General features: G+C 46.5%; 1 protein-coding gene across 1 annotated transcript in view; it reads right to left on the minus strand.

Annotated features, from left to right (window-relative positions):
• tex2l (testis expressed 2, like) overlaps window positions 1-16,345 on the minus strand; it is a 100,449-nt gene extending 84,104 nt beyond the window's left edge. Inside the window, exon 1 of the mRNA XM_080206074.1 lies at window positions 16,063-16,345. The gene's annotated coding sequence lies outside the window, so the exon portion shown is untranslated. The remainder of the gene's footprint in view (window positions 1-16,062) is intronic.
• Between the last annotated feature and the right edge of the window lie 1,575 nt (window positions 16,346-17,920).

Consider the following 17,920-nt stretch of genomic DNA (forward strand, 5'->3'; position numbering starts at 1 on the left):
ACTCCACCTATTTACCCTACTAATCCCTCTAACCTCTTCACATCTTGGGACACTAAGGGGCAATTTAGCATGTCCAAGGCACCTAATCCACACATCTTTGGACTGCGGGAGGAAACCGGAGCACCTGGAAAAAGCCCACGCAGACATGGGGAGAAAGTGCAAGCTCCACACAGAGATGATCCATGTCTAGAATCATTGAATCCCTACCTGGGACAGTAACTCTGTTTCTTTATCCCGGGTGTTGCCTGACCTGCTGAGAGTTTCTCACATTTTTAATTTCAGACCTTAGTCTTTTGTTTTGGTTTTGGTATATGAATTGGATGTCTGTACGAATTGGAATAGATATTTAGTGAACTGGATATATTGTCAGTAAATCGCCTCAATGAACAGATTAGGAATAAGACATATTTTTCCCAGTCTGTTTAATTTTCAGTGTTTTCTGATGCTGTAACATACATGGGCCCGAATTCTCCAACCTCATTCACAGCTGGGATTCTCCAGTCCCGCTGCAGTGAATGAAGATTTGGCTGAGCGCCAAATTCTCTGTTCTTGCTGGCAACAGTAGCAGGGTGTGCGAGAGAGGAGAATTCCAGCCATGAAGGCTTGCAAAATATCTGTCACGCTTCAGAAATTGCAATGATCAAAATGTCCGAAATACAGCAAAAAGACAAATGGTTCTGTTTCCTTTTCTGAACTGGAGCCAGAGGTTCTTCAGCACTCTCTAATTTGTAAACTGACCTCACAAAAAAGCAATTAATCTCCGGCTGACCCTGAAGTGGTGTTTACTTTCATCAATAATCTTTGAAGCCTTAAAGAGACAGTGGAGCTTAATCAAAGCTCAAATGATTTTGAACTCATTTTATGGGATGTGAGTATAGCTGGCTGGTCCAGCATTTATTGCCCATTTCTAACTCCCCTTTCAGAGGGCATTTGAGAGTCAACCACATTACCGTGGATCTGGAGTCACATGTAGGCCAGACCAGGTCAGGACAACACATTTCCTTCCCTAAAGGACATTAGTGAACCGGATGGGTTTTTCCGACAATCGACAATGGTTTCATGGTCACCATTGGACTTTTAATTCCAGATTTTTATTAAATCATCTGCCCTGGTGGGATTCGAACCCTGGTACCCAGCACATTACCCTGGATATCTGGATTATTTGTCAATACCGCTGACAATTTCAGTGACAATAGCACTGTGCCACAGCCTCCTCAATTTAGCAACAGAATAATTCATTGAGCTCTCATTATTAATAAACAATATTAAATGTCTGACTTGCTATAAGCACAGGAGCTCCCATTAATCTGTACATGAATATTACTGCCAAAGAAAGGTTGATGGCGGAGTTTTATTGCCAATATGATGTTAGAAGAGATATTCGACATTTGCTACTTATTTTGCTTGTTAGTTAGTGTGCACGGCCTGGCCAGATGGCTGAGTGCTGAGTGCCAACACGCTGCTTGAAGCTACTTGGTACAATGACATTAATGCACAGCTGAACTCACAGAAACTGAACAGTATGTTATACTCAGTGAAGCTTGGAAAGAGCCAGTGCAGGGATGGTGAGGTTTGTTATAGACTTGATATATAATACTTCATCACATCCCAAAGTGCTTTATGGCCAATGAAGTGTATTTACTATATAGAAAATCTATATGCATGAGTAATGTCAGCCAATTTGTACACAGCAAGATCCCACAAGCTACAATATGGTAAACTGGGCGGCATGGTGGCACAATGGTTAGTGCTGCTGCCTCACAGCGCCAGGAACCTGGGTTCAATTCCGGTCTTGGGTGACTGTCCTGTGGAATTGACACATTCTACCTGTGTCTGCACGGGCTTCCTCCGGGTGCTCTGGTTTCCTCCCAGGTTATGTGGATTGGCCATGCTAAATTGCCCCTTGGTGTCCAATGATGTGTAGGTTATGTGGATTGGCCATGCTAAATTGCCCCTTGGTGTCCAATGATGTGTAGGTTATATGGATTGGCCATGCTAAATGCGTGACATTATAGGGTTAGGGGGCAGCGGGGGTGATTGCTGGGTAAGATTCTCTTTTGGAGAGTCGATGGGTCGAATAGCCTCCTTCTGAACTATAGGGGTAATCTGTTTTTTTAGTGATGTTGGTATTGGTCTGAACAACAGGTAGACCTGTCCTGCTCATCATTGAGTAGTTCCAAGGAATCTTTCACCTCGATCTGAGAGGGTAGGAGGGAGGGAAAGATGGGACCTTGGATGGTAAAGCTTTTGGACTCAGAGGTGGGAATATTACCAACAGAATCATAGCTAACACCAACTGTACAATACATGCTTCCACTTATAAATGAATATAACTGTCAACGGTGTAGCAATCTTCCTACATTGAGTATGTTGGCCACCCTCAGCACAACAACAGAATCAGACCGTGTATAAAGGAATGCTGGGAGATGTGTGACTGCGTGGAGCGGCACAGTGGTTAGCACTGCTGCCTCACTGCACCAGGGACCTGGGTTCGATTCCTGGCTTGAGTTACTGTCGGTGCAGAGTTTGCACATTCTCCCTGTGTCTGTGTGGGTTTCTTCTGGTTGCTCCGGTTTCCTCCCACATTCTGAAGACATGCTGGTTAGGTGGATTGGCCTTGCTAAATTCTCCCTCAGTGTACCCTAACAGGTGCCGGAGTGTGACGACCAGGGGATTTTCACAGGAACTGAATTGAGGTGTTAATGTAAGCCTACTTGTCACACTAACAAATAATCGTAGGATCCCTACAGTGCAGAAGGAGGCCATACGGCCCATCAGGCCTGCACCGAGCACAATCCCACCCAGGCCCTGTGACCTTAACCCCCTTCCATTTACCCTGCTAGTCCCTCTAACACTAAGGGGCAATTTAGCATGGCCAATCAGCCTAAACTGCACATCTTTGGATTGTGGGAGGAAACTAAAGTACCTGGAGGAAACCCACGCAAACACGGGGAGAACGTGCTAACTCCGCACAGACAGTGACCCAAGATGGGAATCGAACCTGGGTCCCTTGCGCTGTGAGGCAGCAGTGCTTTCCGTTGTGCCAAAGGTCACCTGTTTAGCTTTTGCACTGGGCAAATTAAAACAGAGGGGGGTAAATGTTATTACTTTCTACAAGCTTGCTTTCGCCAATCACAGAGCAGCACTGGTCGATGCCCACTGTTCATGACCCCATTCTACGGCCAGAGTGGATCCAGTGGCAGCAAAGGATTATGGTCAATGTTAGCGACTTAGTATTAATGTAATCGCCAACAAACAGGAATGAAAAGAATTAACTTGTTTTGTGGGCTCCAAAGTATTTCAGAAAATTCTGAAATATTTTTATAGGCCAGAACTTTCCTGGCAGAGGGTTTTCCCATGGCGGAGGCGGTTTGCCCTTCGAAACTAGCGGGATCCTATGTCCTGCCAAAATCGATGGCAATCTGCATGGCTGGCGCTCCGGATGCCGGGGATCCCATGGTGGGGATCAACTTCGTTGGGACTGGAAAATCCCACTAGTGAGAAAGGCTGGAAAATGCCCCCCTAGAGTTTTTGAAAATGGTGTTCTTTGTTCTGTCTTTTCCATTAGCCTTGGCCCAGTGGCAGCTCTGATGCCACTAACGCAGCTCATTAAGTGTAAAGCTCTCTCTCGGGCTCTTAAGCACATTAACAGATTAATAGTTCAGTGCAGTATGGAGGCAGTACTGCACTGTCAGGTAGGCTGCATTTTAGATGAGACTGAGGGTCCCATCTGTGAACCCTCAAAAGATCCCATGGCATGATGGGACAGTGGTTAGCACTGCTGCCTCACAATGTCAGGGACCTGGGTTCAATTCCTGGCTTGGGTCACTGTCTGTGTGGAATCTGCATGTTCTCCCCATGTCTGTGTGGGTTTCCTCCGGGTGTTCCAGTTTCCTCCCACAGTCCAAAAAATGTGCTGGTTAGGTGGATTGGCCATGCTAAATTTTCCCTCAGTGTACCCAAACAGGTGCTGGAGTGTGGCGACTCGGGGATTTTCACAGTAACTTCATTGCAGTGTTAATGTAAGCCGCCTTGTGGCACTAATAAATAAAGTTTAAAGTTTATTCAAAGATGAGCAAGTTAACAATGATTCCACAGCCAACACCATTGGAACAGATAATCTCACTGTTGCCTGTGGGATCTGTCAGTGTGCAATTTGCTCGCTGGCTTCCTCTACATTACACCATCTCCAAAACGTATCAGCTTTGAAGTGCTTTGCGTTGTCATGGGATTTGTGGCAGATCCTCCCTGACTTCGAGTGTAAACAGAGTAGATGAATGTATACGAAACATTCACTCACACCCCCATTCCTCTCTCTACTCTTGGAATTTTGATGCACACTTGAAGAAACAGTTATCAAAGATTCCCTTTTTGTTTAGTTATTCAGCCCTTGGCCTCCATCGATATTTCCCCGTCCCACACAGAACTACTTCAGTTGACTGAGTGGGTTGTGGACAGAGCTTTGGAGGACGTTTCATTGCTAATTTCAGGCACGATTGGCAGACTACCATTGGAAAGATAGGGCTTTGAATGTTGGTTTTACTGTTGTCCGTAGAACTGTTGTGAAACAGCCCTTCAGAATCAAGAGTTTTGCAGCTTAACAAGAGGCCCTTCAGCCCATCGTGTCTGCGCCAGCCATGAAGAACTTTGTCTGGATTACCTGGCACAGTATCCAGCCATCTTCACTGCAGTCTGTGGGGCCAAATTCCCCTCCGACTCAATTTTCAGGTTTGCCGATGACACCACCGTACTGGGTTGGATCTCAAACAACGATGAGACAGAGCATAGGAGTGAGATAGAGACTCTGGTGAACGGGTGCGGCAACAATAATCTTTCCCTCAAAGTCAACAAAACGAAAGATTGTCATCGATTTCAGGAAGCGTAGTGAAGAAGATGCCGCTGTTAACATCAATGGGGACAAAGCAGAAATGGTCGAGAGCTTCAAGTTTTTAGATGTTCAGATCACCAACAACCTGTCCTGGTCCCCCCATGCCAACACTATAGTTAAGAAAGCCCACCAACACCTCTACTTTCTCAAAAGACGAAGGAAATTTGGCATGTCAGCTACGACTCTCACCAACTTTTACAGATGCACGATAGAAAGCATTCTTTCTGGCTGTATCACAGCTTGGTATGGGCTCCTGCTCTGCCCAAAACTGCAAGGAACTACAAAAGGTTGTGAATGTAGCCCAATCCATCACGCAAACCAGCCTCCCATCCATTGACTCTGTCTACACTTCCTGCTGCCTCAGCATAGCAGCCAGCAAAATTAACGATCCCATGCACCCTGGAAATTTTCATTTTTGCCTTCTTCCATCAGGAAAAAAAGACAGAAGTCTGAGGCCACTTACCAACCAACTCAAGAACAGCTTTTTCCCTGCTGCTGTCAGACTTTTGAATGGATCTACCTCGCACTAAGTTGATCTTTCTCTACACCCTAGCTATGACTGTAACACTGCATCCTGCACTCTCTCCTTTCCTTCTCTATGAATGGTATGCTTTGTCTGTGTGGCGCGCAAGAAACAATACTTTTCATTGTATACCAATCCATGTGACAATAATAAATCGAAACAAATCAAAAATCAAATTCTTATCCAGTAATTAGAGTCTGATTTTACGAACAAGCCCAGCAAGGACATTTTGAAGTGGATGAGTCCAGCAAGAGAAAAGTCAGTTGTCAGACTTTTGCTGTTGAAGGATTACAAAGCTACTTTCCTTTACAAGCAGCTGGTTTATCGTTTAAAAGCTCAATGGCAGCTTTGGTCTGAGTCCTGATTTTCTCCAGTGACGTCTCTGTTCCTATCAAATCATATGAACTAGTTATACGATGTACTGTCTGCTGATTACAGCAAACTCCATCAATAATAATAGCATCTTACAATGATTCCATTAAACTGGCACCCAAAGGTAATCAGTTTTAAAGTTTAAGGTATTGGTTTAAATGCGATCCATTGTTCAGTGCTGACTGTTCTTTATTGTGGTCGGCAGTTCACGCTTTTTAAAGTTTATTTATTAGTGTCACAAATAGGCTGACATTAACAATGCAATGAAGTTACTGTGAAAATCCCCTAGTTGCCACACTCCGGTGCCTGTTCAGGTGCATTGAGGGGGAAATTAGCACAGCCAATGCACCCAACCAAAACGTCTTTCAGACTTTGGCAGGAAACCAGAGCATCCGGAGGAAACCCATGCAGACACGGGGAGAATGTGCAAACCCCACACACACAGTGACCCAAGCCGGGAATCGAACCTGGGTCCCTGGTGCTGTGAGACAGCAGTGCTAACCAGTGTGCCACCGTGATTCACTTTTAAACTTTTATTAATAATTTATTTAACCCTAATTATTTGATAGCAAAAGATTATCAAATGTGTTTTTTGTATATATGAATGCTGTATATGATGTAAATAGTGTGTATTTAGCAGCTCTTTGTGAAGTTTGTGGATATTTTCTAATCTAATGCCAAACAGAGAGTCAAGGAGGCTCTCATACCTCGTTGGGAAATTGAAAATGTTTGTTTCAAATGGATGTGAAACTTGATGTTGCATAAAAACAGAGGCTTACACAGGATGGAACTTTCCATTCTGGAGACTAAGAGGGTGGTCTTACCAAAAAAACCTAAGTGCCGAACGAGCGTGAAAATGGGAGAGAATCACGCCAATTCTCTGGGTGAGCTCCCAGTCACAATCAAACAGCACTTAAAAAAAAACAGATGTGATTCTTGCCAGTAGAGGGAGGGGCAGACCCTATTCTTACTGGAAAGCCGGCTGCTGAGCTTTCGGAGCGCCATTGCACAGGTGCCCTGATCACCCAAAGTACTGTGTCCATAGCATATTGGGAAATCTCCTGACAAACCCCAACCTTCCCCCACCCTGCCAAACAGAAGTGGACAAGAAGTCGGTTGCCTTGCCATTACCTGATGGGGGTGGGGGAGTTCAAAGGATCAGGCGCCATATTTAAACTGCACCCAAACAGGCACTCACTCAGTAATCCAAGAGCTCCACACTACTCCTCCCGAGTCCTTGCGGTCATACTGGAGAAGTTGGCAGATGTGAGCAACCGCATCCTGAGACATATGTAGATGTCTCTGACATTAATTATACAGAATTAATCTATATAGGAGCATTACCCTTGATGCGTCCCTGGTTGAGTCAATGCTCAGATTACTGTGGTCGATATTTGCCAACTTCTTGATCTTCTGGAGGCCCCACTGCCTCTAGCTGCAGGTCAGTACTAAGGCTTTCCCCTGGCCTGGTATCCCGATGGTATCCCACTCTGAGCCCTTCTAAATGAAGTACATCCTAGGGGATCAGAGATGTATGTTTTTCGTTCAAATGTGGCCATATACGGAGATGGTGTTTTTTGAGCAGAATGTGCAAGAATCGTCAAGTCGACACTTTTCCTCATGTCCACTCCTGTCGAGATTCGATAGATAGCCATGAGAGCTTAGAAAGACTAACCACATGATCCCTTCTCAGCCGTGACCATTCACCCAGGAGGGTGGAGATTTGGGTTACGAGTTAGAATCATAGAATCCCTGCAGTGCAGCAGGAGTCCATTCAGCCCATTGAGTCTGCACCGACCACAATCCCACACAGGCCCCATCCCCTTAACCTCATGCTGATCCCCGACACCAAGGGGCAATTTAGCATGGCCAATCCACCTAACTCAAATATCTTTGGACTGTGGGAGGAAACCAGAGCACCCGGAGGAATATATGGAGAACGTGTAAACTCCACACAGACAGTGACCCAAGACTGGAATTGAACCCTGGAGTTGTGAGGCAGCAATGCTAACCACTGTGCCACCTGTACCACCCCAGGATTGGCTGCCCTCCTCCAACCATGCTCCTTCTCTCTCCCTCCCTCCTTCCCTCTCTCTATCCCTTGCTCCCTCCCTCCAAATTTCCTTCCCTCCCTCTCTCTGTCCCTCACTACCTCCTTCCCTCTCTCCCTCTTTCTCTCCCCTTTCTCCATCCCTCTCTCTCTCCCTCACTATTTACCTCCTTTCCTCTCTCCGTCCCTCCATCCTTCCCTCATTGGCAGCTCCATGCCTTACTGGGACCTCGAAGTTATGAGATCCATGAGTCAGGAACAAACCTGGGTCATCCAGACTTGGAACATTGGCTCTGTTCTCTCTCGCTGCTGAGAGACCCACTGAGATTTTTGTTTCAGATTCCAGCTTCTGCACTATTTTGCCTATATCTGCCTCAATGCAGCCTCCACCACCGAGAGGAACCACAAGGAAACATCCACTTGCCTCATAATCATTTAGGCTGCCCTTTTAGTCATTACACACACCCAAAAACACCCACTTGAAGGCTTTGTGAGAAAATGCTCCACCACTTCTCACCTCCCCCAGTCACACACTAACATTCCCCATCACCATGGACCCACCCATTCCTCTTCCTTCTCTCACCCTTGAACCTCCCTCTGTTACCCCAGATCTCATCGTGAACCACCTCCACATGCCTTTCCTCAACTCAGAGACCACATCCATTGCCACCCCCATGCCCGTCCTGATCCTGGTCACACGACATGTCCCCTTTCAGCACTCACCCGATAAGCCCTTCACCTACTGGTGTCTCCCTCTACAGCATCTTACCTGCCACCCTACTGCATCCCACTCCCTCCCCACCTCTCTGATTGATACCTCCCACTACCAGTGCCTTGAGCTCTCCCCCTGGGATCCCACCATCGACACAATGGCCCCGTCCACTCCACTCTCCGCTATTCCCTGGACACTGCTCCCCTGTCCCAACTACCTTCCCTGGGCACTCCGAACCACTGGATACCGCGCTCCCTCTCCAGACTCCCTCCCCACCCTTCCCCCGTATGCCTATTTCAGCTGTCTAGCCTGGCTCAGTGATACAAGTACCCAAAATCTTGCTGCAAAGCTCTCAAGCTCATTGCGAAAGCAATGTCTACTGCCTTGAAGTTGTTGAGGAAGTGAAGTTTGCCAGATGCACACCATTCTGAACAGTCAGAACACAATTCTCACTATCTGCTGGAGGGAACTTATGTTGGAGCGGGGAGCCAGGCTTGGGCTGACTGAGCAAGCAATGACTGTCTCCAACCAGAGAGAATCCACCGTCACCCATTTACTTTCAATAGCATCACCACGGCTGAAACTCCCACCATGGGCATTACCATTGACCAGAAACTGAACTGGACCCAGCCATATAAAAACTGTGGCTACAAGAGGAGGTCAGAGGCTAGGAATCTTGCAGTGAGTAACTCACCTCCTGACTCCCCAAAGCCTGTCCACCAGCTACAAGACACAAGTCAGGAGTGTGATGGAATCATTTCCACTTGGCTGGGTGATTGCAACTCCAACAACACTCACGAGGTTCGACAGCATCCAGGACAGAGCAGCCCCACTTGATTAGCACCACATCTACCACCTTCAACATTCATGTCCCTCCACCACCAACACGTAGTGTGCACCATTTACAAGATGCACTGCAGGAACTCACCAATGTCCTGTCAACAGCACCTTCCTAACCCATGACCACCACCATCTAGAAGGACAAGGACTGCAGATACGTGGGAACACCAGCTCCTGGAGATTCCCATCCAATACTCTGTCCATCCTTCACTGGGTCAACATGCTGGAATTCGTTCTCTAACAGTACTGTGGGTCTACCTACACCGCAGGGTTTGCAGCGATTCAAGAAAACAGCTCACCATCACCTTCTCTCGGGCAATTAGGATGGGCAGTAAAGGCCACCCAGCGATGCCCACATTCCGTGAACGAATGAGAAAGTGTCATATTGATGAATTGGCCTTTAAATGAGCACGTGGACCCTGATCTAGATCAGCGGGAAACCCGACCTGCCTTTAATTCACCATCAAAAACCAGGAGTACAATATTCCAAACTAATTTCCCACTGGCAAGAAACAGACTTTTCCCTTCGTGCCAAATTTACTGCCATTGTCCATCACACATCCCAAACATTCTGCCTGCAGAATTTACGACTTACAAGCAGGATATTTGTCCCAACTGATGGAAGGTGGTCTTTATGTTCCACACCAGCTCCCTCACCCCTTCCCCTACCTGACTCAGAACATGCTCCGAATCCTCCTTCCCCTCATGCGTTAATTTTACTGAAATGTTAACAAATGTAGCAAGTGTATTTTGTGTAGTACAGCTCAGTGAGGTAGAGATACAAATCATACAGTGCATACAAAATGGTTTGACGGCCAGAGGCTGTCAACTATCGTTGAGGACGACATCTTTCTCAGAGTGCCTTTTAGCGCTACGTCATAGCTGCATTATCTCCAGATTAAATGACTTAGCACTCACTATGATTTTGCAATTTCAAAAGCAATCAAAGTAACTTTCAGCAGAAGGAAGTATTCCTTTGTTGTAGCGGTAGTTTGAACCAATAACCAAGACATGTCAGATTTTAGACAGGTAACAGGTTGAAGATGTATAATTATAAATGCCATTTTCTAACTTGTTCATTGAGAATACATCGTCCAATGTTTTATTGCCACACCCGCCATGGGAATCGGAGCGTGCGAGGGACAGACCATGTAAAGGTTCGTCAGCCTCAGGTGGGATTTCACGGTTTCAGGACAAGCGATGCCGTGAAATCCTGCCCATGATGAGGCTTAGGAGCTGAATCACTGATCAAAAGGGCACGATGGCACAGTGGTTAACACTGTTGCCTCACCGCGCTAGGGACCCAGGTTCAATTCCAGCTTTGGGTCACTGCCTGTGTGGAGTTTGCACATTCTCCCCATGTCTGTGTGGGTTTCCTCCGGGTGCTCTGGTTTCCTCTCACAGTCCAAAGACGTGTGGGTTAGATTGATTGGCCATGCCAAACTCTTCCTCAGTGTACCCAGACAGGCACCACAGTGTGGTGACTGGGGGAATTTCACAGTAACTTTATTGCAGTGTTAATGTAAGCCGACTTGAGGCGCTAATAAATAAACTTAAACTAAACTTATCACTCGCTGCCCTTAAAAGGGCATCTGAGATTTTGGGGATTTTACTTGTATTTAGTTGTCCTCCGAAATATGACTTAATTTGAATGGGCCAATAGAAGCTAGTAGAGATGTTCATAGAATCCTACGGTGCAGAAGTAGGCCATTCGGCCCATCGAGTCTGCACTGATCACAATCACACCGAGGCCCTATTCCCATAACCCCATGCATTTACTCTAACTTGTCCCCCTGACAACTAAGGTGCAATTTAGCATGGCCAATCCACTTAACCCACACATCTTTGGTCTGTGGAGGGAAACTGGAGCACCCAGAGGAAACCCACACAGACACGGGGAGAATGTGCAAACTCCACACAGACAGTGAGCCAAGCCGGGAATCGAACCCGGGTGCCTGTGAGGCAGCAGTGTTAACTACTGTGCCGCCACTTCAGTTTGGTATGAGATTGAGGGAGTTTTGACGGTGTGGAAATGTCCTGCTGGGAAATGTTACACCGTGCTCTCATTTAGAACCCATTCTTCCGTTGTCAGTAAACTGCATGTTTACAACACCTTGAAAACCAAACAGTTTAAAATCCTATTTCCCTGACCCAGGGTTTGAGAACAAACAGCAAAGTCACCTTTATAATATCATGGTTTCCTTCTGAATTTTCCTTTCTACTTGGAATGAAATATAGTTCAGTTGTTTTTCATGATTTGCATTTGGGAATGTCCAAATTTAATTTAACCAGAATCTGCGTACGCTCTCGGGCTGGAATTCTCCGGTCTTGTTCATCCCACGAGGCTGCCTGCGAGTATGGAGAATTTTGGCGCTCAGTCAAATCTCCCTCCAGCGCAGCGGGAGCGGAAAATCTCAGCTGCAGGCGAGGTTGGAGAATTCCAGCCTGGATAATGAAAAACATTACTGACTGATGCATCAATTCTGCTCTGTCAGAATGTAATTAATTACAAAAGGTTGTCTTTGTTGGACTTTTGAACCATATCGAAAGGTAATATTCTGGTCGACTTATCTTCACAGCATGGAGAAGCCTGGAATGACCATGCTGATTTGATCATTAAATGTATACGCTGTTTTACTCAGACGAAGAGTGCGACTGAGTGTAAATCATCTGAAAGGAAGCAAGAAATTAGATAACAAAAAGAAATAGTGGGACCCTCCCCATGCAATCCCCACCACCCTTCCATTTACAGGTTTGTTGTCCAGTTCTGTGCCAGCTGTTTAAAAGAAAAATGAAGAACGTGCGGTTAAATAGTGACGTCACAGCGTTCCAAAGGCTTCACCGCCAATGGCTGGAATTCACTGATCTCGTTCACCCCCGTTGCCAATTCGGAGAATTTGGTGCTCAGCCCAAAATTCCATTGACTGCGGCAGGACTGGAGAATCCCAGCCGCGGGGACGAGGTCGGAGAATTTCGGCTAACCTAGAACTTTCTGAAGTGTAGTCATTGTTGGAATAAAGGGAAATGTCAGCTTGATAACAGCAAGATCGTGAATGCAGCCATATGTCTCATGATCCAGATCCTCTGTTTGAGTGATATTGGTTGAAGGATAGATATTGGCCAGGACACTCGTTGAACCCTGCTGTTTCCTTGGATTGTTCCATCAGATATTTTGCACCCACTTGGTTTAACAGCTGAAAGAGCACCTCCAACAGGGCTGCACTGAAGTGTCAGCCCGGATCCTGTGCGAAATACGCTTAAACACACAACCTTGTGGCTCAAGGGGAAAGATTCTGAGCGAAAGGTGATCTTAGGGGGATCTTAGCAGGCGTTTGTTGTAGGTGCAAGATAATATGATGATGAACATCAAATCACAAGGGTGATTTATTAAGTAACGGTTATAACACACTTCCTTAGCACAGATACAGGTCTACTCCCATCGATGTCCTGCCTCACACTGGGGGCTCCACCTACCCCTAACACTCAAGGTTCGCATGTTGCGTTCCAATAGGCTGTGGGAGGGTCATGTGACCCGTGAATGATTGCCTTTTAAAGGGATCAAGCAATCACAGTGTTCTTGCAGATTGAGATCAGGCTCTCTGCTGCCTCAGTGAGGAGACAACCAGACAGTCTTTCCCAGGTCCCTGTCATATGAATGGCAGCATGTTGGTAAGCAAGGCCAGTCAGGCATTATGATTGATGAGCAGCAGAACATGATTTCTATTGTTCGATGCCATGGAAAGGGCAACACAAACTTGGAAATATTTTTAAAAGTTTTTTTTAAAGTTTATTTATTAGGATCACAAGTAGGCTTACATTAACATTGCAATGAAGTTGCTGTGAAAATCCCCTAGTCACCACACTCCGGCACCTAGTCAGGTAGACTGAGGGAGAATTTAGCATGGCCAATGCACCTAACCAGCATGTCTTTCGGACCGTGGGAGGAAACTGGAGCACCCGGAGGAAACCCATGGCAGACACAGGGAGAACGTGCAAACTCCACACACACAGTGACCCAAGCCGGGAATCGAACCCAGGTCCCTGGTGCTATGAGATAGCGGTGCAAACTACTATTGCCACCATGTCACCCCATTGTAAACCGTGAGGAGGACAGTGTAGAATTCCAAAAGGATATAAACAAGTTTATGGGATGCACAGATAGATGACAGCTGGAGAAGTGTGAGTTGATACATTTTGATGGGAAGAAAATGGAGAAGGAAAAAAAAAGAAGGGGTACAATTCTTAAAGGGATGCAGGAACAAAGGACCTGGGTATGTATGTAAAATGGAGATGATTGAAGGTAGCAGGTCAGATAAAGAGAGCAGTTAATAAAGCATGTAGTATTCTGGGCTTTATTAATAGAGGCAGAGAGTACAAGAGCAAGGAGATTATTCTGAATTTATATAACTCACTAGTTAAACCTCAGCTGGACTATCTTGTACAGTTCTGGGTCCCACACATTGGAGAGAGTGCAACAAAGGTTCACAAAAATGGTTCCAAGGATGAGAAACTTCAGTTATGAGGGTAGATTTGAGCGATTGGGACTGTTCTCCTTGGAGAGAAGAAAGCTAAGAGGAAATTTGATAGAGATGTTCAAAATCATGAGGGGGGGGGTGGACAGTGTAGATAGGGAGAAATTGTTCCCACTTGTAAAAGGATCAAGAATGAGAGAGCACAGATTTAAAGTGATTTGCAAAAGAAGCAAATGTGATGTGAGAAAAACATTTCATACAATGAATGGTTGGAGTCTGGAATGCTCTGCTTGGAAATGTGATGGAGCCAGGTTCAACTGAGGAATTCGAGAGGGCATTAGGTGATTATTTGAATAGAAACAATGTGCAAAGGGGTACGGGGAACTGGCACTGAGTCGTTTGGAGACACGATGAGCCGAATACCCTCCCTCTGTGTTTCTGAAGAATCAGCCAGCAGAATAATTATTCAGGGCTTGACTTGAATCAGGGTTTCTCCACAAGCATTCGCCACCTATTAAAGCAACTAAGGTCTGGTGGCCTCTGTTTGCATAGGTGTGGACGTGTGGCCAAGGTTAACTCCGTTTCTCCCTCACACATGCCGCCAGACTCGCTGAGTGTTTCCAGCATGTGCTGTTTTAATTTCACATTTTCAACATCTGCAGTATTTTTGCTTCTATATTTTGCAAACCCCCCGAGCCTAAGCAAATTGACCCTTCGAATGTGTGTATTATCCAAACTGATAGATCACAATCTGTCAGATACCCCACCTGCTGTGATGATTCTGGCCATCTTAGTGTACAGAATAATCTGGAATGTGAGTTTTCCTTCCTGGAAATTGGATGGCAAACTCTTCAGTGACTGAAGTGGCATTCCAAGTCCCCTGCTGATTTATCTATCCAGACCGCACGACTATTTCTCTGCTAAAATCGGATGGATTCTAGTTCCAATCCTTTCATCACATTCCAAACCATGTTGTGAGTCAAGAAAATCATACAACCCCTACGGTGCAGAAGGAGGATATTCAGCCCATCAAGTCGGTTCTGACCCTCCGAAAGAATATCTAATCCAGGCCTGCTCCTCTGCGGCCCCTGCCCTATCTCCCTAACCCTGCACACTTACCATTGTGAATCCATCTAACCAGCAGATTTAAGGGGCAATTTAGCATGGCCAATCCACCTAACCTGCACATTTTGGGACACTAAGGGGCAATTTAGCATGGCCAATCCACCGAACCTGCACATTTTGGAGACTAAGAGACGATTTAGCATGGCCAGGCCATCTAATCTATACATCTTTGGACACTAAGGGGCAATTTAGCATGGTCAATCCACCTAACCTGCACATCTTTGCACTCTAAGGGGCAATTTAGCATGTCCAGTCCATCTAATCTACACATCTTTAGACACTAAGGGGCAATTTAGCATGTCCAGTCCACTAACCCGCACATCTTTGGACACTAAGGGGCAATTTAGCATGGCCAGTCCATCTAATAGACACTAAGGAGCAATTTAGTCTGGCCAATCCACCTAACCTACACATATTTGGACTGTGGGAGGAAACTGGAGCACCCAGAGAAAACCCATACAGACCTGGGGAGAATGTGCAGACTCCATACAGACAGCCACCCAAGGTTGGAATCGAACCCGGGTCCCTGGCGCTGTGAGACAGCAGTGTTAACTCAATACATCTCCCTTCAGCATTTTTTTAAAAAATCACTTCTCTCTGAAAAACAAGCTGCTCGTACATTCTAATCTGAAAAAAAGCCTTTCAGTAAACATAGGGTTAACTGTGTTCCACTGTTGCGAAACAAAATGTGCAGCGGATGGAGGCTGCGAACCACAGTAGAATCAATTAACAAAACAACTGATTATCAAATGGAAAGTGATTGATTTGTGAGGTGGGCGATGCAGGTTCATTTTCCCCACACAAACCTGTGTGCCAACAGCGGTGTGCAGGGAATCAGGTTCTAACAACATTGCCTGTTGGTTTTCAATGCCGGGGAACCTGAGAATCACTGAACTGAGATTCCTGTGATCCCAGGTTCGATTTTTACAAAAAAAATGTCACAGAGTTTGAACAGTCATCTTGCCATGCAAAAACCTCAACTAGTTCCCCACAGTTAATTCAGAATTCTATCGCACTGGCTACACTTAATGCGTACCGAAGAGAAAAGCCAGCTTTAATGAAGGAAGGAACGGAGCTTACCAGTTTATTAAGAGAAGTGCAGCACTGGGATCCATTCTCTGACAGATGAAAAATAACGCAGGGCTGCAAAATTCTCTCGCTGCATTGTCTGACTTCCACCAAGTGTTCCACTGTAAATTTCCTGCTAATAGGTCAGCTCTGGCACCTTATTCCTCTGTGAGAACAGATTCTTATCCCGATGACTGGTGGCATTATCTTTACTTCCTTTGTTTTGTTTCTCTTTCTGTCAATGTCAAATGCCACAATGTTGGGGAGACTGGACCTAACTCACAATACACCATATACACACACACACACACAAATCTCTCCGCTGAGACACCCCCCCGCCTCACCACTCAGCCAATGCTGCCCTCCAGGAGCAGCTGCAGCTGGAGACTGCACACACATGTGATTATCCCTTTGCCCCAGCCCTGCTTAGCCAGCATGCATTCTGAATCCGAGCTGCTCTCCACATTTGAAGTGTTCACGTTGCTAAGCCTGCCCCGTTTGGCAAGCCTGCCAGTGAGGGCGTATCCTGGCCCCGTGATGTCAGGGAATGATGCTGACCCAGTGCCCAGGCTGGTGCCAACTGCTGACTTATTGGCAGACGGCTTGTAAAACTTCAGAGAGCCAAACAGAGTGAGGGGACAACCATTGAAAAGAACAATCAGGATGGTGATCATTCATATTTAAACAGTCTCCAACAGTTCTGATAGCTTTGAAACAAATTCTGCTGCCCCTAATTCAAGTCACCCTATGTGCAATTTATCTGAAAGCAGGAGCTTGATTTGATTTGGTTTGATTTGATTTATTATTGTTACATGTATTAGCATGCAGTGAAAAGTATTGTTTCTCGCGCACTATACAGACAGAGCATACCATACGTAGAGTACTTGGGGCAGTGGTTCGTACTTCTGCCTCACAGCACCAGGGTCCCAGTTTCGATTCCCAGCTTGGGCCACTGTCTGTGCGGAGTCAGTACATTATCCCTGTGTCTGCGTGGGTTACCTCCGGGTGCTCCGGTTTCCTCCCACATTCCCAAGATGTGCAGGTTAGGTGGATTGGCCATGTTAAATTGCCCCTTAGTGTCAGGGGAATTAGCAGGGTAAATGTGTGGGGTTATGGGAATAGGGCCTGGGTGGGATTGTGATTGGTGCAGGCTCGATGGGCCGAACGGCCTCCTTTTGGACTGTATGGATTCTATGATTCGATGATACATGGGGAGAAGGAAAGGTTGGGAAGTTGCAGTAGTTAGTAGCAAATAATTTCACCTGTCTTCGCTTGGAGTATCTTGAAGTTATGGTCACGGTTTTCTTTCTGCTGTCGATATTTCCCACCCTACCAAGAGGAAGCGTTGGCCGGAATTCTCCCAAAAAATAAATGAAGTGCCGAACAGACGGAAACAGGAAAATATCCTGCCTTTTTTTGGGCGTACTTAACTGAATGGATCTCCCACACTCTCAGCACTGCAGAGCGCCTCAGCGTCATTCATGCCAGAAAGTGGGGAGTTGGTGGTGGGGGGGGGGGGGGGGGGGCTCGTCCCACTGGAGAGGCCGGCAGCATGGTGGGCCACTGCGCATGTCCCAATCTGTTAGTGGCGCATGTGCGTGCACTGCTCCATTGACTCCCCCTCTCTCCCACTCTATCACCAGCCTACCGATCACCTGCCTGTAATTGCTGGCCCCCCACCCCCACCCCACCCGATCACTGGCAGGCTTCCTGATTCTCCACCCCTCCCAATCGCTGACCTACCAAACTCCCCGGGCCCAGTCCTGATCTTCCCCTTCCATCCCCAAAGCCAGCCCCGACCACCCTCCCGAACCCTGATCTACCCCCCTCATGACCAGCCCCAACCCCTGCCCGCCCTCCCCATCCCCAT

The sequence above is a fragment of the Carcharhinus amblyrhynchos genome, chromosome 18 (genome assembly GCF_965287045.1).
Source record: "Carcharhinus amblyrhynchos chromosome 18, sCarAmb.v2.hapA, whole genome shotgun sequence".
Classification (NCBI taxonomy): Eukaryota; Metazoa; Chordata; class Chondrichthyes; order Carcharhiniformes; family Carcharhinidae; genus Carcharhinus; species Carcharhinus amblyrhynchos.